Consider the following 26658-nt stretch of genomic DNA (forward strand, 5'->3'; position numbering starts at 1 on the left):
GTTAATTTTTAATTTTCTCCCATTGATAAAATCCACGAATTTATCCATGAGTTTCTGCAGCCCGAGAGGGGTTCTGGAAAGTAGGACCGTGTCATCAGCATAAAGCAATACCGGAATGGGTATGCCGTCAGCAGTAGGGCATCAGCACTGACAGCACGTAGTTCGGACTCGATGGCGTTGATAAAAAGGGAGAAAAGAAGGGGGGCAAGGACACATCCCTGCCTGATACCAGAGCCTACAGGGATGTTAGGAGAACACTCACCCAGTTGCCCATAACGTATCTTTGCCGATAACTTCCTATACAGTTGTGCCAGAAAATAAATGATTTCCCGTGGGGCGCCCATATCCAGTAGAGTTGTCCACAGAAGACCATGGTCGATCAAGTCGAAGGCACTGGAGAGGTCCGCAAAGCAAAGGAACAGCGAGCCTTGCTTAGCACGTGTATATTTGCCTATGATAAGGTCCAGGTTTATGCACTGTTCTATTGTGCCTAACCCCTTACGGAATCCAAACTGGGAGTCTGCAAGGACACCCTTTTCTTCAGCCCAGTCCTCCAAACGGCTCAATAACACCCTACTCATGATTTTGAGGAAGGCAGTAAGGAGTGAGATCGGGCAATAGTTTTTTGCCTCTCCTCTCGCTCCTTTTTTTTTAGATAGGGATAATGATGGACTCCCCCCAGACCTGTGGGGCCGAGGTCATTGCTGCTGCATTAAACACCTTGGTCAGCAGTGGGCTCCTAAGGGATACCTCAGCTTTATAAAGGTCCACGGGTACCCCATCGGGGCCCGGTGCCTTCCCCCCCTTACTACACCGAATGGCTACGTCCACCTCGGTGACTGTAATATTAAGGGGTAGGGGGGTGTCAGCCACAGCATCCTTATCGCTCCCTACATCTAATCCATTGGGGTTAAAAATGCTAGAAAAATGAGCCATCCACTGTTCTTTGCTCACCTGGGCTGACAATACCGGGGATTCATCCTTCTGAAGAAAAGGACTATTGACCGTGGACCAGAATAGCTTAGTATCCCTAAGATCCACGGCCTTAGTCAGGTTGTCCCAGGCTTCTTCCCTTAATTGCTGTTTTCTAGCCTTCAGGTGAGTTAAATAGTTCCTCCTCAGGGCCCTGACTGCTTCCCTATCCCTAGGTTTACAATTGAGAGCGACTTTTAATTTTTGTAGGGATTTAGTACATTCCTTATTGAACCACCCACAGGTGGTCCTGGTGCCCTTAGGTTTTGTACCAGTTAAAATTTTAGCAATATTTTTATTGATGGTGTCAAAGCTAGCTAGTATGCCAGCACTACCTATATCTGGTTCAAGACAGCGCTCTACCTCATCTAAACATGCTGACACTATGGTACTTAATAGACGTTCCTCATTGTGCCTACCCCACTTGATTCTGGGGCCGTTTGATCTGTGTGGAATTACGTCTGACACTGTACCATGCGACGCCTTTAACTTATCCCCCCACAAGGATAGGTACATTGTTAAGCAGTTGTGGTCGCTAAGGGCTAAGTCTACTATTTCGGGGGTGGTACACAGAGCAGTAATACTGGTGGAGACAATGAGGTAATCAATAACCGTAGCACAGTTCCTACCTATAAAGGTTGGTACCGGGTTACCCTCTCTGTCTACGCCAGGTAACATAATACATAGATCCAGTTTAAGCATGAGGGTGTTGAAACAGTCGCCATAGGTCGAATGTAGGAAGTGGGCCTGATCTTCCCCATCCTCCCCACATTACCCACACACCCTCATGCCGGCAAAGGGACGCATATGAATGTTAAAATCACCTCCCCACAGGATTTCAAAAGACACTCTATTTCGGCCACACAACTTATCAACCTCCACATCAAGTTCATCAACCATAACAGTATTTGAATGGTTAAAAACATTGTTATAATAATTTATTACTAGGACATTCCGCCCATTCCTATGTTGTAACCATAACAACTGCGAGTGCAGGCCAACAGTCAGATGGGTTTTCACTCGCACCGGCAGCCTTACAGACAGCAGTATCACCAACCCTCCACTAGCTCTACCCATGTTGGAGGGCCTGGCTGGACAATTATAGGCAACGTAACCATCAAGGCGGACATCTTCAGTCGCCCAGGTCTCCTGGAGACATAAGATATCGAATTGGGTTAAGAATTCTAGCCACCCTAAACGATCCGCCTTATTATTCCATCCGGCAATATTCCAACTCCCCAGCTTATACCCTCCCACTATTGATCTTGCAGCCTCGTTGGATGGAGGGCCCGTGTGGGGAGGGGATACGTTCCTGGTCGGGGGGTCATCAGATAACCGGGGGATACTACCACTCGTCGATGAGACCATAGGGGTTATAATGACATCTGCCAAGGTAAAGGAATCCAGGTTACATTGAGACTGCCCAATACTGTCTTTATTTCAGCTGGTAGTACGGGCAGCATTATACCCATAAACAAGTTATCCATAATAGAACCTCTCTCCACCATACCTATGTCCACGTCCCCCGCTTCATCTCCATGTGTTCCCTCACCCACCTCCCCCGTGGCCAGCTGGCTTCAATCACAATACGCCAGGCCACTAAACAGGTCAAACCTATTGGTGGTCTCCAGGGGCGTGAAAGGTTTGAGATGGTCCATTCTCCTGTGGGAGGAGGAATTATACCTTGGGGCCACAATGTTCCACCCATACGGGTCGGCTGTTATTGCAGGATAATGTCCAATTAATGGAAATCCATTATTGTACACGGGTGGACAATATGGGTTTGAATGCATTTGCCTGGGTAAAGGTGGGGGAGGGGCTGGCGGGAATTGATGGTGGAGCGGGAACACCACTGAACGTGGATAGAAGTATGTGAGGGGGCGAGGGGTGATATGGTTACTATCGTGATCAGAAGACCAGTTAAGTATAAAATGAACAGCATTCTGGTCTCTGAAATGTATGACCACTACATCGCCCTCAATGTCCTTGGGTCTTCCCCCCAACCAGGGGAGACGACGAACATTGACGATTTCGCCATTGATGTTATTTGCAATGGGTCTATACATGCTCAACCAATGCATTATTTTATTCTTCAATTGGGCAAAACCCTCGCGTTTGTTCGCCTCTAGCTCTGGCACCCCGGTAAGGACCACCACGAAAGGCACTGCTTCCGGCGGAAGTTCTGGAAGGGGGCCCTTGCTGTAGTTACCCCGTGTAGGCCTCCCACTCCCCCTATCCCTCTTCTGATTCCCAGAGGCTTGACCTATGCTCTTCGTCGGTGTACTAGCAGTTACAGCAGGGGGCAGTGTGAGTTTACTTTTTGGCAATACAGGAATAGCTTTAGGTATAATTTCTCTAGGGGTATGTGATGTTTGTGACATGGCCATAGTCTGAACGGGGGCAGATGTAGGGGTTATAACTGGGGTACTTGAAGGGGTTGGTATAATGGTAGTTTGTAAAACAGGGTTAGATAGTACCTTAGTGGTTGCTAACTTGCTACCCATATCGCGCTCTATCTTCCCAAGCCTATCGTCCATTTTATTAAGTCTTTCTACGATAGCAAGAGTATAGGTCCTTATTATGGACTCTATACTATCGATTAAGACATGGTTTGGGGATTCCTGTGGTGTCACAACAGCGGAAGAATTATCAGATATAGAGCTGACCTCCACTACTTTAGACGTGGAGCTTGTGTGTATAAGTGATGAAGCTATGGTTCCCTGATCCGATGCTAGTACCCGCTCTCCCTCTGTACTAGCATTGGCTTTAATCCCAAAATCAGCATGATTAATTTTTCGCTTCGATAACTCGGCCCTTTTCCGCCTTTTTTTTATTAGGTGGGGGGCCATAAATTTTAGTAGGCGTAACTTTCCTTGCCCTATCCCTTGCGGGTCTACTTTGCCTAGGGGTAGGGGTTCTCAATGCCTCAGTTGTGATTGTGGCCTTAGTTACGCTGGGATTGATAGGATTAAAGGGGGCATTGACAATATCCTGGGGACCAGTATCATTCGTGGGCGTACACTCTCTAAATATTAATGGAACGCTATCCTGTGAGAAAGTACAAGCATTCTCAATTGAGGTCCCCTCCATAGTAGAAGTGATCAGAACAGGTGAGTCAGTTAGTAATCTATTTTTCAGGCTTTCCACCGAGCGTTGACGCTCAGCCCGACGTTCCGCCAGGGTAGGAGTACTGGGGGTGTCCATAACAGTTTTCTTGAAATAATTGTCTAATTTCCCGTTGATCAAGCTTACTGGCTTATCAGAACCAACAAGTTCCGGAGTTAAGATTTCAATAGACATAGTAGCCGATAAAATTACACCCCCGTGAACTTACTCCAATAGTCCAGCACGGTCCGATGTTCGACCAGGGATTCTGGCCCGGCCCGGTCTCTTCTGGCCTCTGAGGGCCACAGAGGGCCCGCCCTTTGCCCGGGCTTCGCCCCGGGCTACGACCCGGGCGCGTCCCGCGATGCGCGTTTGCAGGTCTGATTATAAAAAATGGGGGGCGTGGCACTGGGAGGGGGCGTGGCTCGGCCGGGAAGAGGAACCAGCTGTCGATGACTCCAGGAATGCTGGTCCTCGCAGTCCCGGTCACCGCGCCTCTCACTCCTCTGCGGCCACGAGAGTCTCTCACCTCCTCACCACGGGTCCCAGAAGGGCAAAGATCCACACGCCGTCCTCTTGTGTCAGGACACCAGCACAGGATTCAAAAGCGGTCTCGAGTGGCACCCGCGAAGCGGGGGCCGCGAGAAGCAATGCAGCTGGCAGGGGGCGCGGCACTGGGAGGGGGCGCGGCTCGGCCGGGAAGAGGAACCAGCTGTCGATGACTCCAGGAATGCTGGTCCTCGCAGTCCCGGTCACCGCGCCTCTCACTCCTCTGCGGCCACAAGAGTCTTTCACCTCCTCACCACGGGTCCCAGAAGGGCAAAGATCCACACGCCGTCCTCGTGTGTCAAGACACCAGCACAGGATTCAGAAGCGGTCTCGAGCGGCTGGTCAATCCTGGGGTGGTTCCACCAAGGTTTTATTTCAAATGGTCCTTAGGCCGGGACCTAAAGTACAAGTTTACATTGTCAACTCTATTCATTACACAGAAAACATTCTCCAACAGTTTCCGGCCGTTTTCAGTAATAAGTTAAGGATGATTAAAGGCTTTTCTCATCAGATTAAAGTGCAAGATGATGCCTTACCAGTCAAACACAGGCTTAGAAGTGTTCCGTGTAGCATAAGTGAACGTTTGGAACAGGAACTTAATGAGCTATGTGCTAAGGGCATAATAGAACCGATTGAGTCATCTTTGTGGCTTTCGCCTTTCGTCATAGAGAGGAAAAAAATTAGGAATGTACGTGTTTGTGTAAATTTACAAAGCATCCTGAATAAAAATATTTGGGTTCATTCCCATCCACTGCCTAAAATTTCAGAGTTGGTGACAATGATAAGTGGGTCCAAGTGGTTCACTAAATTAGATCTGGCCTCAGCCTACCACCAGGTTGCATTGGACGTATCTCCCAGGCACCTTACGGCATTTGTGTTAAGACCTATCGGGTCTTACCACTATTGTAGAATGCCATTTGGGCTGGCATCAGCTGCAGCTGATTTTCAAAGGAACATATGTCATATTTAGAAGGGGTCAGTGGGGTTGCAGCTTTTCAGGATGATGTGCTGATATGTGGAGAAACCAAGGAGAAACATGACAAAATACTAATCCAAGTTTTGAACACTATGCAGGAGAAGGGGGTTGTACTTAAAAATTAAAAGTGTCTAGTCCTTAAAGAAAAAGTGGAATATTTGGGACATGTGTTGTTAGAACATGGTGTTGAGCCTAGACCAGGTATCGTAACTGTCATTGTAGATGCTACAGCACCTGCTGATAAGGTTGGGTTGAAATCTTTTATTGGACTTCGTAAATTCTATTTTTGATTTGTGTCAGATTTCGTGTCCACAGTTAAGCCACTCACTAACATTTTTTTTTTAAGTTTCAAAAACCTTTATAAAAAACATGCATCAATCTCTCCGGCAACCAGTAATCCGAGCCAAGTCTCAGCGGTGGCTCACAGGAAATCAGCAAGTGGGCATGAACAGCGTAACCAGACCCCCCTAACCCTCCTAGCACCCTCCCTTCCTACCGGGCCCACTCAGTCAAAGGGTCTCCTCAAGCCATCTTAAATAGGGGTGACCTCCTGTCCCTCCTCCCGCCTAGGGGATGTGGTCCTCTTGGGGCTATCGGAAGAGGACATCGTCTGTGCAGAATCTGGGGCACTCCCCCCTATCTCCTGGATCATCAACTCCCATGCCTGTAATACCTCTGGGAGTTTGGCATCCCTCCTTGTGCTGCACATGTGTCCTTCCTCTGCCAATGCCCACTTCCTTAGATCCACCTTCCAGTTCATCACCAGGGGCCCAGTCTGCGTCAGCCAGTGAATTGTTATCCGCCTTCGAGCTATAACAAGTCCCAATATCAGGAATTTTTCGGCTAGTTTTACGTTTTGGGTCCCGGGGGATCAGTCCCAGGAGACATATACGCAATCCCAGGGCCACCTCCCATCCCATTATTCTATGCAGGTCTTCTAGGAGTGTTGTCCAGTATGTCTGTATAATGTGACATGGCAAAACCATATGTGGGAAATCTGCCGGGTCGTACTGGTACCTAGGGCACAGTGGATTTCTCGTGTTATCAATAACATAGAGGCACCAAGGAGAGAGGTAGGTCATGTGAACCACATTAAACTGAATCAGTTTGAATCGAGTAGAAACCGCCACTTTACGGACCCCATTATGGATCTTCTCCCAGTCACGCGACGTGATCTCTTGGGGGCTCACCTCTTGCCACCTATTTTCTACTGCGAGTGGTGTGCATTGTCTATCCTCCCTAAGTGCCCCATATAGGTGAGTGACCAGTTTCCGCCCTCCCGCCATTGCTATCAGGCTTACTAAGGTGTGCGTGTGTCCAGGGGCATCCGGGAAAGTGGGCCATAGATGTCGTGCCGTCGCAGCTATCTTGGCATATTGTAAGAATTGCCCCGGGCCCAGCTCGAAGGTGTCCACTGCATCCTGGTATGAAATGAACCGTTGGTCGGGATATAGATCCGCTAGCATAAGACAACCTCCCGCTTTCAATTTGTCAGTAGACATGACCCGGTCAATGTGCGCGAATGGTGGCATCAACCAAAAATCTGCCTCTGGGGCAAACGGCCGCACCCGAAGAAGTCGCTTAATCACCCTGTCCCATATGGCCGCCAGCAGCCGCCCCAGTGGGGGGTACCGGCCCGTTGTCCCTTCGCAAGCCACAGAAGCGCCCCCAGTGGCCGATCTCCGTACGTATCAGCCAGGAGTGAGTGTTCCCACAACGGATCCATGTCAAACCATGCCACTGCATGCTGTAATTGGGACGCAAAATAATAAAGCTCAAGGTCGGGGATTTCTAATCCACCTCTGCCCCAAGTGCGTTTCATTACCTCGAGGCTCACCCGACATCTTTTGCCATTCCACAGTAATTGAATCAGCATAGCATCTAGGTCCCGAAAGACCTGGTGTGGGAGCTCAAAAAACGAGCCCTGCATTGTGTAAAGGCATCAGGGTAACACCAGCCTTTTGATGAGGGCGATCTTTCCAATCAGTGAAAGCCGGAGCGTGTTCCAAAAATCGATGCTGCCACGGAGGCCCCAAATTATCCTCCCCTTATTATGCCGGTAAAAATCTTCCCTGTCCCTGCTGATCCAGATCCCTAGGTAACGCAACACCCCTAGCTCCCAGGGGATCCCCACTTCCGGGAGCTGAGACTCATCCCTCTCAGTCTCGGAGCCTATTGGGTAGAGTTGCAACTTTGCATTATTACCGTGTAACCCCGAGACTCCGGCAAACTGCCCCAGGGCCGTCATCAGCAGCGGGAGCGAACGGGCCGTGTCCCGTAAATACACCAGAGCGTCATCTGCATACAGTGACAGTATGTGTTCCCAGGTTCCAATTTGGATACCGTGTCCCAGGAGAACCCTACGAAGCTGGCACGCCAGTGGCTCCATTGTCAGGGCAAACAGCAAGGGGGAGAGTGGACACCTCTGTCGTGTCCCCCTGGCAATCGGTATTATATCGGAGACGTAGCGGCCCGTGAGGACCCTCGCCACCGGCTGGGTGCAAAGCTGTCTGATCCAATTGACAAACCCCTCTCCCAGCCCCATTTTCAGTAGCACCCGCCACAGGTATGCCCATCGAAGCGAGTCGAACGCCTGTTCGAAATCAAGGAATACCAGAGTATTCGGTGCAGCTCTGCCCTCCAACAACTGCATGACATGGGCCAGGCGTCGGATGTTTCGCAGCGTGTTCCTTCCTGGGATAAATCCGGACTGGTCATCATGGACCAGTTGCCGAAGGTAGGGGAGTAACCTGTTGGCCAGAACTTGGCTAAGGATCTGAAGGTCCACATTGAGCATCGTGATTGGTCGGTAGGAGGCGGGGAGTAAGGGGTCTTTCCCCGGCTTAGGGATCATTACTATTAGTGCTTCACGCATGGAGGTAGGTAAAACGCCGGACACCCCTGCCTCATTAACGATGTCCAGGAGTCTGGGGAGTAGTACCCCCCCCCCGAACTCTTTATACAGTTCTGACGCCATGCCATCCATTCCTGGGGATTTAGCCACACGCAGGTGGACAACTGCCGCTCCTATCTCCTCTCTGCTGAAAGGCACCCCTAGTGAGTTCTGACTATCCTGGTCAAGGCAAGGCAATTCCATCTCAGCAAGGTAAAGCCACTCACTAACAGGTTAAAATTTTTTATCATTCATGTGGGACAAAAACTGTCAAGAAGTGTTTGAATGGATGAAGTCTCGGTTGGTCTCTGAATTTTGAAACCTTTTGATCCAAAGGTTAAATGCACTATCACTATTGATGCCAGTGGTTTTGGTCTGGGCGCAATCCTCACAAGGAGGGTGCAGAGAATACCTTGGGTTATGCCTCAAGGGTTTAAGAGTAGCCAAAATGATTTACTCTTTTATGGAGAAAGAACTGTTGGCCTGTTGGTGAGCAATCAGAAAGTTCCACTCTTACATTTGGGGAAATCATTTTGTCCTGCTCACACACCACAGACCACAGTCCCTTGGTCTCTATTCTCTCTGGGAATAAAATGAAAGAGCACACACCAAGGAGTGCCAGGTTGTACTTAAAACTTTTGAAACATGATTTCGAGGTTTCATATTCGCCAGGTAACAAGAATGGTAGAGCAGATTTTTTATCCAGGTTTCCTGATGTAGATGAGGAGATAGGCTAGGTGAAGATGAAGAACATGACAACTGTTTTTTAGTGTGCATTGATATGAAAGAAGTATGCTATAAGTGAAATGGATTGGAGGAGAGAGTTAGCCAGGGACGAATTACTGGTTCAAATCATGAGGTTCGTGGAAAATTGTTGGCCAAATGAAAAAAATGTACTGTACTAGTACGAAACGTTTGTTAAAGTTTCACTTCAACTTTCTGTTGAAGATAGCATGTTGATGCATGGTGATGGATTGATACCACCTGAAAGTTGAAGATTAAGATTAATGTGTAGAGCACATGAAGGACACCTGGGAAAGACATTGACTCTTGGCACTATCTCCTAATACCGGGGGACTGCTCGTGTCTGCAAGGCCGCCATTGTAGGGAAGCAATAATCACGCAGGAGAGTAGTTAAAGTTGGACGTGAGTTTATTCAGATCCTCTCGTCTTAAGTTCCAAGTTAGTAATATTAACAACAGTTCCCCAGTCTTAACTCCCCACATTCTACATATTTAAAAGACAACACAGTGTCCCACTGCACGAGCTTGTCACGAGCTACCAGACATCTGTGAGCGCTCGTGACCGCTCACATAACATATGTACATACCCAACAGCCATCTTGGGGAGATTCACGGTCAGCGGTCCAGTCTTCTAGCCCTGACTCTATATCTGTAGTATTCTTTGTATTTCATGTCTCTGATATTGTATTTCTACTTATTTTTATCCCTTAAGTTCTGTTACCATGGATTCTTAGAATCCTGTTGTGTTCTCCGAGTGCATTCCACAGTGGGATCACTCTGGCCTGGACCACGACATGATCAGATGGTTGTACCTGTACTGCTTGCTCTAATAAACCACCCTTTAACTACAACCTTGCTTCCCGTGGATTTCTACATAATTTTACTGGCGACGATGCGTGCTCAACATCTGTGATCTCCTTGGGACTTGCAAAGTTGTTTACTTTTAAGAAGTGAGAGAGAGCTTTGTTCCCCGTCACAGTTCCTCAACTTTTGCTGATGACTCCGTGTAATTTTGAGGACCATTATTTCTTATTCGGCAAAGTACAGCCTTCTACTACCGACTACTGACATCATCAAAACCGAGACATTGTCAAAACCGAGACATCGTCAAAACCGTAAGACTTTCATGTTCATGTCTGTGTGTTTGACTTTAATAGAGGATGGTAAAACTAAATTAGCTTTTATCACAGAAACTTGGACAGATGAGGCTTCTGGCCCAGACTTAGTGAAGGTGACGCCCCCTGGTTTCCTGTGTGTAGTGGGCACTTTAAGTGGATCGCTCGCGCTATTCGCGCGGTGTGTCGCGCGAATAGCTAGTTCTTTTAATGTTGTGTTTTAAATGTAGGGCCACGTGTATGGTGGCCGCGTGTCTTGTTATTATTCAATGTGACACCCTTGTGCATTGTGTCCGTTTGGATGGCTACTCGTAACGTGTGTTCAGTCACCGTTGGAGTCTGCTGCTGGACGGAGGCATCGCGCATAGGGTGGAGTTTATTACTGTACTTTACTGAATAAATCAGTTACCCTACATCCTGTTTCGTGTGGATTCCTCAACATAATATTTGGCGACGATCGGGAACTAAACTCCACGCCATACCCACGCAACATTTTACCTTGTTTCTGAATATTTGGATTCAACTCTCTTGTCTGGTCAGCGAACCCTTCATTGACCTGTTCAGCTGTTTCCAAGGTACGTCGATTGATATGCGTGACTGTCTCAAGCAATGTTCCCTCTAATTATTTTCCTCTGTGTGCGGCAGTGGAGGGTCTCTGTGCGCTGCAACCATGGCTATGTGCGCCAGGAACCGAACCTCGCGAGTCTGCGGCGCCAAATGCCACTCGTTTTTGGTGCCCTCCTGCCCTCTGCCCCACTCGCTTTAGGTGCCCTCCTGCCCTCTGTCCCACTCGCTTTTGGTGCCCTCCTGCCCTCTGCCCCACTCGCTTTTGGTGCCCTCCTGCCCTCTGCCCCAGTCGCTTTTGGTGCCCTCCTGCCTTCTGCCCCACTCGCTTTTGGTGCCTTTCTGCCCTCTGCCCCACTCGCTTTTGGTGCCCTCCAGCCCTCTGTCCCACTCGCTTTTGGTGCCCTCCTGCCCTCTACCCCACTCGCTTTTGGTGCCCTCCTGCCCTCTGCCCCACTCGCTTTTGGTGCCCTCCTGCCCTCTGCCCCACTTGCTTTTGGTGCCCTCCTGCCCTCTGCCCCACTCGCTTTTGGTGCCTTTCTGCCCTCTGCCCCACTCACTTTTGGTGCCCTCCTGCCCTCTGCCCCACTCGCTTTTGGTGCCCTCCTGTCCTCTGCCCCACTCGCTTTTGGAGCCCTCCTGCCCTCTGCCCCACTTGCTTTTGGTTAGCGCATTTCAACCGGATAACTCAGGCGACAGACCAGCAGAACATTTAATATTACTACTCAATGGACTCGTGTTCAGTTAGTTGACTTGAACAAACTCTGAAGGATGTCAGGCAGAGTTGGAAGCCCGCGATTCGACCCCCTCCCAAGGCTTCCTCCCGCGAAATTGGAAAAAGACAAACAGCGAGATAAACTTCCAGAAATCACTGAGAATTAGCGAACCCACCGTGCCCTAGAGCATTTCAAACGGCTATTAGGAACTGGCCCCTCTATCCGCCTTACCCACCACTGCCCACCTACCTCCCACCCACCTACCCCACCCAGCTCCTCACACTGGGAAGGGGTTCTGATAACTGCTCCACAGAGGCTTTTCTCCTGCTGTGCGTCAGTGGAAAGAAACTACACACTCCCAAATAAAGATTAAGAGGCCAGTGGCAGCAACACACATAAACACGAGGAAAAGTGGCACTGCCTATGCACACGCAGGAACAGACACACCAGGCAGGCAGGCTCAGCCTTCCATCTTTACTAGGTCAGCAAACTTGGAGCGATTTATATATTTGCATTGGCTGTCAGCAAGAATTCTATTTAAACTTTCGTGCATTGTTCATAAGGCACTACTCAATATAGGACCAGCAGGAATCAGAAACATCTTCCTCCTCTATATCCCTAATTGACAATTACAATCAACAAAAACATGATGGTAGTTTCGACATACAGAAGAGCAAGAGGGGAGGAAAGCCTTCTTGGTCACAGTAGCTAAGATCTGGAAAACTCTTCCTTTATCCATATCCGGTTTAGAGCTACATCTTCCTTTCCGTAAAACTTTGAAGACCTGGCTTTTTGCCTTGGAAATCTATCTAACTTTCATAATCTGCCCACCAGTTAGCTACAACTGCATCAGTGCTCAGACGCCTTATGGAATGTGTATGAGCTTTAGAAATACTTAATTTATTAATGTGTGATGTCTAGCACAGAATTTGTCCTGGAATGGTTCCTTGCCTTTAGAAAATACTATGCGCAGACAAACGTTTAGAGTTTTCACACATTGCATGTGTGATGTAAAGTTCAACCCACATACAATGTGTGAAAAGTTAAGAGAAATGTAATGATTACTTCTACTTAGCACCTGCCTCAAGGAGACTTTTTTTTTGTACCAAGCCTTATCTAACAATATTTGTATTTTTTCATCAAAAACCATGGGTGTTAGCTTGGGAACACCATGTGCCACCTGTGGGAGACCCACTTAATGCAAGGTACCATAAAGCAGACAAAGCACTATTAAAGGTTCTTTAATGCCTATTTTCAAGTGCATATAAGATTTGTGCTTTGAAGTAAATATTTTATCAACATTTTATGCCGTTTTGATGAACTCTTTGGCATCATAAAGTTAATCAAATTAAAGCTAGCTTGTCCGATCCATTCTGCAGTAACATCATTGTGGGTGATAAGGTAGATTTCAAATAGGAAAGGGATGTGCAGAGGTAGCACATGCACGTTATCCCCAGTGACCATGTCGAAGATAGCTTCCCTTTGCTTTTTTGCCAAGTTTGAAAGTGTTTGTTGACAAAAGCTAATAGTCTGGAAAACACATAGGTTGTAGGCAAGGGGATCCCCCCATATATTGGCAAGGGAGTACAGCTACTTAATGCGATGCAAAGCCCTAATATATGCTCTGATTCACACAAATGTAGTACTGGTCATGTGGTTAAATACCTATTAAGAGATCAAGAAAGTGACTATCTGAGCAGTAAACATCCTTTATAACGCATGCGTTACAACGCATGCCATTACCACAGCCGGTACTGATTGGTCTGATGACGCTGGTGAAATCATCTCCAAGGCCAGGTCTTGAGGCTATGAAGGAGGGCGGGGTAGACTCTGGCCATTTGTTTAAGTATTGCTGTTAATCAGAGCCCCTTCACGGGCTCCGATTAACAGTAATACTTAAGCAAAATGCCAGAGTTTTGCAGGTTTATCATCAAAGAAAGCCATGAAGTATTCCCAGAGTTGTTGTGATATGGCGATTGAGAAGTTAGCGATGGATGAGCAATCAGCTCTTGGTAGACTCGGCAGAGATTTCAGCTTCAGCAATACCAGATTTGAGAAAAGACTTTTTTTCTCTGATGGTATCTTCGCAGCCTTCGTCATTTATATGATAAGCTGTGGTGTGTGACTATAAATGTGAGTTACTTACATCATCTTTTCATCATTCTGCTTTTTTCATTTAGGAGGAGAAACACATTGGCAAACCATTTGTTAGGTGTGGCTTTGAACGATTCAGGTTCCAATTTGGTAAGCAAATCCATCTTGGTCAAAGCAGCAGTGGTGATACGAAGGTTGTTCAGGATGACTGAAGGATCTTTAGAAGGAGAGCTTTCCTTGTCAAAGAGCATAAACAGCTTGTCCCTATCATTGACTTTTTAACATTTTTGATCAAGAGTGAGGTAGGTAGGCATGTTTTGGGGCTATTGTTATGTGAGAGCTCTGCAGTCACTGAAAAACAGATGAGGACATGACCTGACCATGATAATGAGTGATAGCTGTGACTGTTAAATTTGGGATATTAGAAAATGGAATTTATGACAGTAGCGTGTGTCATGTGTAGATGAACTGAGTTGCTCGAATCCCAAGTTATGCATATTGCCCACAACACCATGTGCGTAAATGTTTTAGGATTATCTGCCGCCTATTTCTATAGTGTCTGAGAATTAAGGCACATTTTAAGATAGACAACATACGTAGCTATGTTGGATAAATGTAGGTAATTTTTTAGGTGTGTGCTAGATTATTTCACAAAAGAGGGACAATATAGTGCCAGTAAATTGTTTGACAAGCATGCGTTGAAGGACTCATACTGTTTGTTCTTTATTCTGTGGCAGGTGAAACTAGAGTGGTGGATGAGGGCCACTCCACTTCTTCTTCCAGGTTTCATAATTTTTAGACATCATCTTGTCTTCTGGTAAGACGTCAGAAAGGCCAGGTCTTGAGGCTATGAGGGAGGGCGGGGTAGACTCTGGCCATTTGTTTAAGTATTGCTGTTAATCAGAGCCCCTTCACGGGCTCCGATTAACAGTAATACTTAAGCAAAATGCCAGAGTCTTCCCCGCGCTTTCCTAACAAAAGCGTAGGCAGTTTCCAAACACAGCGTGTGTTTGAAAACTGTCTACTCTTTTGTTAGGAAAGCGCGGGGAAGACTCTGGCATTTTGCTTAAGTATTACTGTTAATCGGAGCCCGTGAAGGGGCTCTGATTAACAGCATTACTTAAACAAAAGGCCAGAGTCTACCCCGCCCTCCCCATTAGCCTCAAGCGCCACAAGATCTCCCCCACCTCCTTACCTGCACGCCTAACGACCGCTCCGCCGCATTCGCGCCGCTCGCTTCTTTCAAAGCGGCCGGCGGCGCGACTTCCTGACTGTGTGCGCGCTCCACGCTAGGTGGTGCGCGGTGAGGTCAGGAGCGGTGCGCGCGCGTGCGCGCGCGCGCGCCTTAGAGGGAACGTAGGTCTCAAGCGTCAGGATTGAACATCCAATTTTTTATTTTGAACCAAACCCCTTTATTGGCTTTTAACCTATACTACACGGAGATTGGCTACTGTCGTTAAGACCTTCAAGTCGTCTTGGTTACCAACGCGCCTACCAATCTCTGAAGCCGTGTATTAACTTGCCTCCTTCTTCACGGAGCACCGCCTTTCCTGCTGCTGCAACTTGGTTGTTGGCGTTCAAGTGGCAGTTCTAAGTGGAGGGTTGATCTATTGCAGAGTTCACAGTACAGCGCATTAACTCGCTTTAAGACTGACTGATTCATCGAGTTGACGGAAGTATTCATTGTCAGCGCATTTCTTCAGCGATGCGCACGCTTGAAAACCACCTTCTTGAACTATCTACTCGGAGGTTATGGTAACATTCTTTTGTACAGCGCATTTCTACAGCGATGCGCACGCTTTAAATTAACTGCCTCATTTTTACATTTACTCCAGCGATGCGCACGCTTTAAATTAACTGTCTCATTTTTACATTTACTTTTTCAGCACACCTTTCAGCGATGTACACGCTTTATTAACTGTTACTTACTAAGTTTAATTTGTATTATTCTGTATTATTCAGCTGTTTTCTTGGTCATATATTACTGTGAAGCTGTTTTCAGTATGGCTAATCTTCATTTACAACACATCACACAACCTCCTCATTTCCTGAATAAGCCAGGAAGCCCAGAGATAATTTGGAAAGAGTGGTTTTCATTATTTGAAAATCACATTGTTGCTATTGATGCGGTTGATTTTTCTCCTGAACGTAAATTTGCCATTCTTTTTGGTTGTTTGGGCCAAGCAGCTCAACGTATTTTTAAAAGTATACCTCCTATACCTCCCCCTGCTGGCCAACGTGGTGATCGCAATTGGAACTTATACATTGAAGCTGTAGCCAGGTTAAAAAAACAATTTGCTGAAGAACCGAATATTATGTTAGAAAGACATAATTTTTATTCTAGGAAACATAATGAGGGTGAAAAGGTTGAGGAATACATTTCAGCTCTCAGAGTTCTGGCCACAACATGTGAATTTGGTCCCCTTTGTGACAATTACATCAGGGACCAATTCGTTTTTAATTGTTCATCTAGGAAGATTAAAGAGAGAATTTTAGGTTGTAAGAACCCTTCTCCTAATGAAGTAATTGAATTGTCTTTAAGTATTGAACGTTCCGCAATTACCAGCAAAGTCATGTCAGAGGCATCTAAAGGTAGTATTAATGTAATTAATTCTCCTGAGTCCAACCCGGACAATGATGTATGCTCAGTTAATGTTAGAAACAGAAATCCTAAATTTGTTCAAAAGAAACAAACACCTATTTGTTACAGATGTGGTTCGAAGAATCATTTAGGTAATTTCCAGGGATGCCCTGCTATGAACAGACGCTGTGTTTCCTGTAAAAAAAATAGGTCATTTTCAAGGGGTGTGCAGAAACGTGAAGAAAACTCCTTCTGTCAATTATATTGAGTCCAATGTATATGACGCATGCTCTGATGCTTTTTCTAATATTGTTGTTACGTTAGATGACAATGGACGAGTGAATGACATAAAAGGCCCTTTGTGTTCTGCTATTATTGACAATGTCCCTTTACAAGTCATGGCGGATTCTGGCTCGCCTTTTACTATTCTGAGGGATTCAACCTTCTATGATTTGTGGAAAAGAGAAGTGAAGTTATGTAATCCAGATGTTAACCCTAAAGCGTTAGGAGAAAAAGACATCAACATGATTGGTTACTTTGAGGGTCTAGTACAATGTCTAGGCAGAGAGACAGTTACCAAAATCTATGTAGTGGAAAAGGGTAAAAACATAGTTGGCTGGAAAGACCTAGCTCGTATGGGTCTATACTTAGTTCCTGGCGATGACAATCCAGTTAAGGTTGGAGAGTTACCACTTTCTAGAATTGACTGCATGTCTATTGAGCAACCTTTTGATGTGAAACTTCTAATGGAAGAATTTAAACCTGTATTCAGCGACAATGTCGGCAGCGTTGATGGTTTTGAACATAAAATAAGACTTATTCCAGGAGCCCAACCTATAGCTCATAAAGTCAGATCTGTTCCCTTGAGTGTACGTGCAGAATTGGATAAGTCTTTGAAAGATCTGTGTGTTCAAGGAATTATTAAGCCAGTTGATTCCTCACAATGGGTCGCCCCTATTGTAGTCGCTCGCAAAAAGACTGGCGAGATTAGGCTCTGTGCCGATTTACGCGGCCTAAACAAAAATATTATTGTTGATTGCCACCCCCTACCGAAGATTCACGAACTGCTAGCTAATATTGGTGGAGCTAAGTGGTTCTCTCTAATTGACTTAAAGTCAGCTTACCACCAAGTACCTTTCTCAAAAGAGTCACAAGAGTTAACCACTTTTATTACACCCTTTGGTGCATTTAAGTTCTTACGGCTCCCTTTCGGCCTAGCTTCAGCTGGAAGTGTCTTCCAGAAACTTATGGATTCACTATTCAAAGAAGTATCCGGGGTGCAGGCTTACCTTGATGATATCTTAATATTTGCAAAGTCTTTAGAAGAGCATAACACGATTTTGAGGCGAGTCCTCACCATCTTGATGTCTAAAAAAATGACTGTCCGTGGTGACAAATGCAAATTTGCAGTAAAAGAACTTGATTATTTAGGACATACTATATCTAGGGAGGGGATTAAACCAAAATTCTCTGTGGTTAGAGCAATAGAAGATGCCAAACCTCCATCAGACAAGGACTCTCTTAGATCCTTTCTTGGCCTAGCCGAGTACTACGCTAGATTTGTCCCTGCTTATTCTGAGTTGGTAGAACCCCTACGGAGTTTGTTAAGAAAGGGCTGCAGTTTTACCTGGTCTCCTGATTTAGATAAAGTTTTTAACGATGTTAAGAAACTAATTGTGTCTGCCAAAGCCCTTCACGCATTTAGGGATGATTGTCTTTCTTCCATAACTGTGGACGCTAGTATGTCTGGTCTGGGCGCAGTATTAACTCAGAAAGTTGGAGGGAATGAACAAACAGTTGCTTTCGCCTCTCGCTCACTTAAACCTTTTGAGACAAGATATAGCACAATCGAAAGGGAGGCATTAGCTTGTGTGTAGGCTGTCCATAAGTTCAGAATATACATTTGGGGGAGAAAGTTCGAACTTGTCACTGACCACAAACCTCTTGTTTACATTTTTGATAGAGTGGATTCTTCCTGTATGTCAGCTAGATTGATGAGACTAGTAAGTAAGCTACAAGAATTTCATTTTGAGGTCAAACACATTAGTGGTGGCAAAAACTTCAGGGCCGACTGTCTTTCAAGACTGTCCATGATTAAAGATGATGATGAAGACATAGCCCCTGAAGATATTGAGTGGGTCACTTTAGTAGATGCTGTAGAGGAGTTTTCTACAGTATTGTCAGAAGTTGATTGGACAGATGCTGGACTCAACAACCCTGTGCTTCAAAAGTCATACATTATTCAACTCATAAGTGGCCTGAACCCAGGTGTTTAGAGGGCGATTTACGTAGATTTGTTCAGATAGCTGATGAGCTTTCTATAGAAAATAACATTGTTCGCAGAGGTGACAAATTTGTTCCCCCTTTCAAACTACGGCCTCTGATTATAAATGAAGCCCATAAAGGACACCTTGGGATTACTAAGACCATTATGAGAATTAAAGAACATTACTGGTGGCCTTCCTTAGACACCCAAGTCAAGAGATTAATTGATTCCTGCCCCGAATGCTTAGTTTCTGATAAACATTGGCACACATCTAAAGTACCTTTGTCGCCAACCGAATTTCCTCAGAGAGCGTGGGAAAAAGTTGGCATTGATTTTTCAGGGCCTTATTCCATTCTTGACCAGGATTGTAAATACGTCATTTTACTGGTTGATTACTATTCCAAGTGGATGTACCACGAATTTGTTAAAGCGCCTGATTCTAATTCAACTATCTCATTTTTGAAAAAGGTTTTCAATATTGAGGGTTCCCCCAAAGTGCTCGTGAGCGATAACGGCACCCATTTTGTTTCTGAAAAAATGGTAGAATTTTTAAGTAGTCTGGACATTAAACAGCTAAAAGTTGCCTTATATTCCCCATCTTCTAATGGCTTGGTGGAGAGAGGGAATAGGGTGATTAAGGAGGGTGTTCAAACAGCACTAGCTTGTGGAGCAAACGTAGTTAATTTCATTAAGGAGAAGGTTTGGCACTACAATACATCTCCTCACTGTACTACAGGGGTCTCCCCTTTTGTTTTGTTGAGAAACAGAGATTCACACTCTAAATTATTTCCTTCTTGGCTTCAGAAATTATCGGGAAATAAAGACATTAACCTAGATACTGTCCGGAAGAATGTAATTAGGAATCAAACGCTCATGAAAAAGAAATTTGATTCTAAACATAATCCCCCATCCATAGATATTTTCACCAATGACTGGGTTTTGATCAAAAAACCAGTCAGGGGTAAAAAGGGAGAATCTAAATTTTTTCGTCCTCTGAGGGTGCTCAAAGTCAGCAAGGGGGCAGCTTTTGTCGACAATAAAGGTTGGTGGAACAAACGCCATTTAGTGAAAGTTTCCCCCCATCAAGCAAGCATTATTAAAGATTTTAGGAAAGATCCTCCTGAGGAGTTAGACTGGTGTCATTGGTTGAAGGACCCTGTTAAAGTGGATAACTGTGTTGATAACCTGGGGCAACCATCCACCAGCCATGGTGGTCCTCCTGTTAATGCTCCTCCTTCAAGAGTAATTTCTTCCCATGGAAGAACCATCAGAGTACCCAACAAATGTAATGATTTTGTAAGGTATTGACGTTGTGCACAGCATTCAAGTACTCATGAGTTCATGATTTTTGTCTTTAATGCTTAATTCTGTTTCTCTCCGTTGTTGTAAGGGGGAAGGTGATGTAGTGGGCACTTTAAGTGGATCGCTCGCGCTATTCGCGCTGTGTGTCGCGCGAATAACTAGTTCTTTTAATGTTGTGTTTTAAATGTAGGGCCACGTGTATGGTGGCCGCGTGTCTTGTTATTATTCAATGTGACACCCTCGTGCATTGTGTCCGTTTGGATGGCTACTCGTAACGTGTGTTCAGTCACCGTTGGAGTCTGCTGCTGGACGGAGGCATCGCGCATAGGGTGGAGTTTATTACTGTACTTTACTGAATAAATCAGTTACCCTACATCCTGTTTCGTGTGGATTCCTCAACATAATACTGTGCCATACGGTCAATAGACCCTTCAGAAAATGAGGGGGACTGGCAGTAATTCATCACAGTTCAATTAAAACGACTTTTGAAATGGTCTCCAATACCTCATATGAAGCATTGTCCTTTTCTCTTAGCCTTTCCCACCATCACACGTTCAAGGGAATCCTAGTATACAGACCACCTGGTCTTCGGAGCCCGTTTATATCTCTGATGGGCAACTTACTGGAAGAGGGCTTGAGCTCAGACTCCTACACTATACTGGGAGATTTTAATTTCCATTTGGAGGCAGACTCTGATACAGATACGGCGAACCTTTTAGATTTGATGAGCAGGGCTGCACTAAGGCAACAAGTACATGGGCCCACTTACATGGCAGGGCACACGTTAGATGGGATTTTCTCAAATCACCCATATCTTTTTGTCACTGGCTTGTTGCCTCTAGTCTGGTCGGATCACACAGCTCTCTTATTTGAGCTGGCAGACCAATACCATCAGGGATTGGACCATCTGCCTAAGAAATACAAGGAAATTAGAGCCTGGAATAAAGTGGGAGGGAAAGAACTAACAGAGCTTTTACGGTCAACTCAGGGAGATTTGCCCCTAGATGTGGAGGACGCATCTTCCGCATATACGGCCTGGATAGAGGATGCCTGTTACACTCTAGCCCCCAAGAAAGCACTTATTCCTAAAAGGGCATGCCCACAGCCCCGTGGTATTCTCAGGAACTTAGGGCACAAAAACTGAAATGTAAACAGTTGGAATGGTCTTGGAGGAAGGAATACCGGCCAGCCGAGAGAACAATGTATAAACAAGGCCTCCTACTTTATAAACAGCTACTGTTCAAGATTAAGCAAGAGTTCTTTGTTGACAAATTAATTTAGCTCCTAATTCACCAAAATAACTTTTTAAAGTAGTAACTAGGTTGGCACATCCAGAGCCAGCAAATATTAAAACAAGCCAGGAACTATGCGAAGAAATCGCAAAGTTTTTCCAAGCAAAGGTAGAAATTATCTTCAGCACCTTTAAGGGTCCAGTTGGCAGTGAATCAGGAGTCTTAACACAGGGACACAAAATGGGGCTAGATTCAAAGCCCACTATGGATAAATTCGCATCAATATCCTGCACAGAAACACTCAAGCTTCTTTTGTCAGCCAAATCAGGTACACCTTATGACGCCTGCCCAATGGCAGTGGCTAAACTGGCTTCTGAACCTATAGCCATGACACTCACTCCTTTATTCAGCACCAGGTTTTCTGAAGGGCACTTTCCTAAAGTGTGGAAAACTGCATCTGTTATGCCACTTTTAACAAAGCAAAGTTTGGATATGAAAGACCCAAACAGCTTTTGCCCTAGTTCACGTCTCCCACTTCCATCCAAATTGATTGAGAAACATATGAATATTGAACTGAGCACTTATCTAAGTGAGACCAAGGGTTTGGACCCCACTCAATTTGGATTCAGGGAGGGGCACAGTACAGAAACTGCCCTTCTTAAATCCACAGGAAGAGATCAGGAGAGTGTTGGATCAGGGAGGAAAGGCTGCACTGATCCTGCTTGACCTCTTCGCAGCCTTCGATACGGTCCACCATGAAGCATTAATGGACCATTTGTTGGCTTGCGGAGTGCAGGATAAAGCCTGGACTCTCCTTAAATCCTTCCTCTCGGACAGACTACAGATAGTCACTTTAGGTGAGTTTGTCTCAAAACCTTTCTCACTCCCATGTGGAGTTCCACAAGGGTCATCATTGAGCCCTACGCTTTTTTATATTTATGTATCCTCCTTGGCCCCCCTGATCAAATCATTCAGCTTTTGTCTTACATCATACACCGACAATACTCAAATTGTGGTATCCCTTCAACCAGGGCAGGAGAAGGCAACTGGAGAGAGGCTCCAGGATTGTATGGATGCAGTAGGACGCTGGATGACGCAAAAGTGCTTAAAGCTGAATGCTAGCAAAACAGAGGTCATCCTGTTTCGGAACAATGTTCATTTCTGGACCCCAAGTTGGTGGCCAAACTCAATGGGGACTTTACCAATGCCCTCCAGGAAATGTAAAAACCTGGGAGTAGTAATAGATGAACCCCCTGACATGTGCGGTCAAGTCTTTGCCGTTGTCTCTGCCACAACAGATATTCTCAGGAGTACAAGGAAAATTCTGCCTCTTCTGCCAGAAGACAGCCAGCGCACAGTGGTTATAGCCTTGATTATGTCAAGACTAGACTATTGTAATAGTCTATACTTAAACATGCAGGAGCCCGGTATGCAAAACTTTAGATGTTGCAAAACGCAGCAGCCAGATTGCTCACTGGAACCTTGAAATTTGCATTGATTTCAAGTGCAATCAAACTATTTAATTGGCTACCCGTTAAAAAACTTTAGTTTTCCGAGCTCTTCAAGGCACAGGCCCAGTCCATCTGAAACAACAATTTCAGTGGTATGTGCCCAAAAGATCTTCACGCTCGTCAGAAGCAAAATTAGCAGTAGTACCACCTACAAAAAAAGTTAGATGGGGAGGCAGAAGTTTTGCCACTGGTGCAGCTAAGGCTTGGAACGAGCTCCCTTTCTATCTGAGATATTTTAATGATCTATTGGCCTTTAGGAAGGCGTTGAAAACATGGTTGTTCTGGATACCACTCTGGTAGCAATCCACGAAAGGCGGGAGGACTGCAGCAAGCGCCAGGACACTTCAGGGTAACCGTGCGCTGTATACGTTTTCCTAACATTACATAACATAACAAAACCCAGGGTGCATGAGGCTTTCTGGTGTCCTCTCATGGATAAAGTAGTGGATTTTTTTGTGGGATATTGTGTGGTATATACAAATGCAGAAAAGGGGTTCATGGTAAGAACTCCGCCTATGCAGCCAATAGAAAGCCCTACCAGTCCATGGGAAAAGTGGACATTGACTTAGTTGGCTCTTTTAACTTGTTGCCGCCATCATTCTGATTTGCAGTGCTGGTCATTGATTACTATGCTAAGTGGCCAGATGTTCGCTTTTTAGGTGAAGCGACTTCCAGAAGTGTTCGATTTTCTGAAATATTTCTTTTTAAGAGAGGGGTTTCCATCCTCCATCATTTCTGACAATGGAGTACAATTTGTCAGCGTAGAATTCCAAACATTTCTACAACAAGGAGGAATTGATCACTGAAAAAATGTGTTGTATCATCCTCAAACGAACCGAATTGATTAGAGTGTTGAACAACTATGTGTAGTGGGTCATTGCAATCAAGTGTGTGGTTCAAAATGCAGTGCATTTAATTCTTTGGTTTTACCGTTCTACTCCACATTCTTCCACGATGGTTTCACTGTTTGAATTATTGAGCCCAATTGTGCTTCTGAATTGCGACCTGAAGCTTTTCATATCATTATTGGTGGCATGGCTTCACCACGTTTGGCCGGCCCTCATAGCGCCACAGCAATTCGGCTTTATTCGTAACAGGCAGGCCAATGAGAATACCTGCCATGCAGTACCACTCATGGTGGTTGCCGAGCGATGCCGTCAAATGATGACCCTCCTCTACCTTGACGCCGAGTAGGCATCTGACCTTGGGCATACCTGTCAAACGTTTTGGCCAAAATGCGTATTGCCCCAAAGATTAAAATTTTCATCCATGCCAATTTTAAAAACCCAGCCGTTAAGCTAAAGGTCAATCCCTCCTTTTTGCTACTACAACCCTCACCAGGGGGACATATCAGGGATGCCCCATTCCCCCCTGATTTTTGCTTTATCCATGGCGCCCTTAGTAGCTAAAATTCAGAGCAACCCTGCGATTCAATGCATGCTGATTATTAGCTCTCTTCGCAGATAATATACTGTGCTTTGTCATGTACCCTGGCTAATCCATTTTCACGCTGTTGAGGGAACTCGACCTATTTGCGCAAGCATCCTGATTCAAGATGAACTTTTACAATCTTGGGGTATGGAGTGGCGCACCCATGGGACAGCCTTCGGGAGCCTTTTCAATGGGTGACATCTGTTATCATGTATCTTGGAGTCCAGCTCCCACTGCACACGAAAGCCTTGTATGGCAGCAATATTCCTCCTTTGTTCATCGCTATCTTCAAGGACCTCTACAGATGGGTCAAGCTAGGGATCGCCTGACTAGGCTGGCTCATTTGCCTTAAAATTATGTTACGCCACTACTGCCATATGTCCTCAGACCCTTCCCCTTCCTATCCCTAAATCGACGCAAGCACAGGTATGCAACAAAATGTTTAGTTTTGTCTGGGGAGGAAGCTTGTCACAGGTGGCAAGAGCGACTCTTTTCCATCCCACAGCAGAAGGAGGGCTGAGATTCCCGGATGTTGCTACTCAGATCCTGGCTGCACAGCTTAGTCCCTCCCTAGATTGGAACCATGATCTCGATGGTAAACCCTGGGTGCAAGTTGAACAGGGTCTCACTTAAGGTATCAAACAACACAATTTATTATTTATGTACATAACATTTTAAATATGTCTCCGGCCCACCAGGAGATTCTAGTGCATTTGAGCATGGTGATTAGTAATGATGAATCCAACAACTTGCCATTTTTTTACTATATCATAACTACTACAGAAAAGCAGTTATGTAACTTTCTTTTCTGTGAGTCAAAATCCAGTCTTCTAGCAGCAGCTCCTGATTTGGTAGCCCTTAACAGGCTTAGCCAAACTGCTTTGATGAGGTGAAAGGTGGCCTGCATAGAGACACTGGCTATCTGGTAAGGGGTGATCTCCAGCTGCAGTGAACAGGTCAGGAAGGGAACTGAGTAATCAAACTGATCATCAAAGAGAGTAGGACAGTAAGCATGCAAGCCAGGCTTACCCCCTCGTCCTGCTCTTCCTATCCAGATGGGATCCCCAGGAATGGAATTTGCAGAAGGCAAGGAAAGGGAAGTGTTAAGGAAATGAGCCACACCAGTAGGTTCGCTTAGACAGGTGCAGTGCTTTGTGAGACAAGAATATTCCACAATTTGGAGTAAGTTTTTGGGTGGCACCCTGCACCCCATTTGACAGTGTTGCCCCCTACTTGTTGCCCCAGCACATTGTATAAATATGTGACAGCTGCATAGCAACTCAGATCTGCTGCCTGAAACTACAAGGAGATGAAGGACTGCCCTGCTGGAACCCTGGCCTGCACCAAGAGGACTGCACTCTGAAAGACTGCAACTTTTGCACACTAAGGAATTACAGACTTTGTCTTGGTTAAAAAATAGAAAGAGTGGACTCCCTGAAAGCAACAGGTTAAAAGAGCTTCACCTGCATAATATCCAACAAGAAGAACCCAGCTGACCACTTTCAGCTGGACTTTAAATGATTTGGCCAGTTGCATTGTGGGAACTGTAGTCCCACTGGAACCTTGGATTTTGTTTGTGGACACTCTGAACCCCCAAAAAGAACTTCAGGAAACACCTCCTGAAGGTTGGAGAACTTTTGTGAAAAAGTTCCATAAGGTGACTGACCCGATGTCAAGAATCAAGCTGACTACCTCGCACAGTGACCCTTGCTACAAGTTTGTCCCACTGAATGCTGTGGAATTCAAGACTTCAAGGAGTTAACCGGGGGCACCATCAGAACCAAGCTGACTAAGCCGCTGTAAATACGGCTTGCTGGATAGGCCCAATCGACGTCAAGAGAAGATCCTCTCAAAAGGTTTATAAGTGCGATGGTCACATTTTAACCGAGGCATCTTCCTTGGTGTATCTGACCAGGGCTCCATCACGGTCAGCCTCAAACTTTGACTTTGTCCAGGTCAAGCTCCACTAGATGTCCTAATTTTGCAATTTTTTTAAAATCACTAGAAAGTGTTTATTTTTTTAAAATTCATATCTCCGGTTCCCTCCATTGGATTTTTGTCATTTTGGTGTCATTTTAACGATAAAAATATTTCACGATTTTATAAATTGGTGTTGGATTTTTATTGTGTGTTGTGTCTTACTTATTTTAATCTGTTGGTATTTGTAAATGCTTTACACACCTGTCTCCTAAGTTAAGTATGCCAGCACGATGCCAACTGCTGAGGGTTGGGCAACGGAGTAAATGACGGAGACTTGGGGCCCGATTCACAGAACTAACTTAAGACAAAATCCTAAACTTACTACTTTTGGTATTCACAGAAGTTAGGATTTTGTCTTAAGACCGAATTAAGACAGACTTAAAACAGACTTAAGTTAGGATTCTGTCTTAAGTCTGTCTTAAGTCTGTCTTAGGTCTGTCTTAAGTCTGTCTTAAGACAAAATCCTAACTTCTGTGAATACCAAAAGTAGTAAGTTTAAGATTTTGTCTTAAGTTAGTTCTGTGAATCGGGCCCATTGTCTGGACCATATATTGCATTGGTGGCTTTATTGCTTAAGACAGGTGCATACTTTCCAACACATCTCATTTATAAGGTTTTATGATGTAAG

General features: G+C 45.5%; 1 protein-coding gene across 1 annotated transcript in view; it reads left to right on the forward strand.

Annotated features, from left to right (window-relative positions):
* The window catches only part of CCDC148 (coiled-coil domain containing 148), a 1056272-nt gene that overhangs the window by 1020722 nt on the left and 8892 nt on the right, over positions 1-26658 (forward strand). The gene's annotated exons all lie outside the window — the stretch shown is intronic.

This window comes from Lissotriton vulgaris, chromosome 2_1 (assembly GCF_964263255.1).
Source record: "Lissotriton vulgaris chromosome 2_1, aLisVul1.2, whole genome shotgun sequence".
NCBI classification, from domain to species: domain Eukaryota; kingdom Metazoa; phylum Chordata; class Amphibia; order Caudata; family Salamandridae; genus Lissotriton; species Lissotriton vulgaris.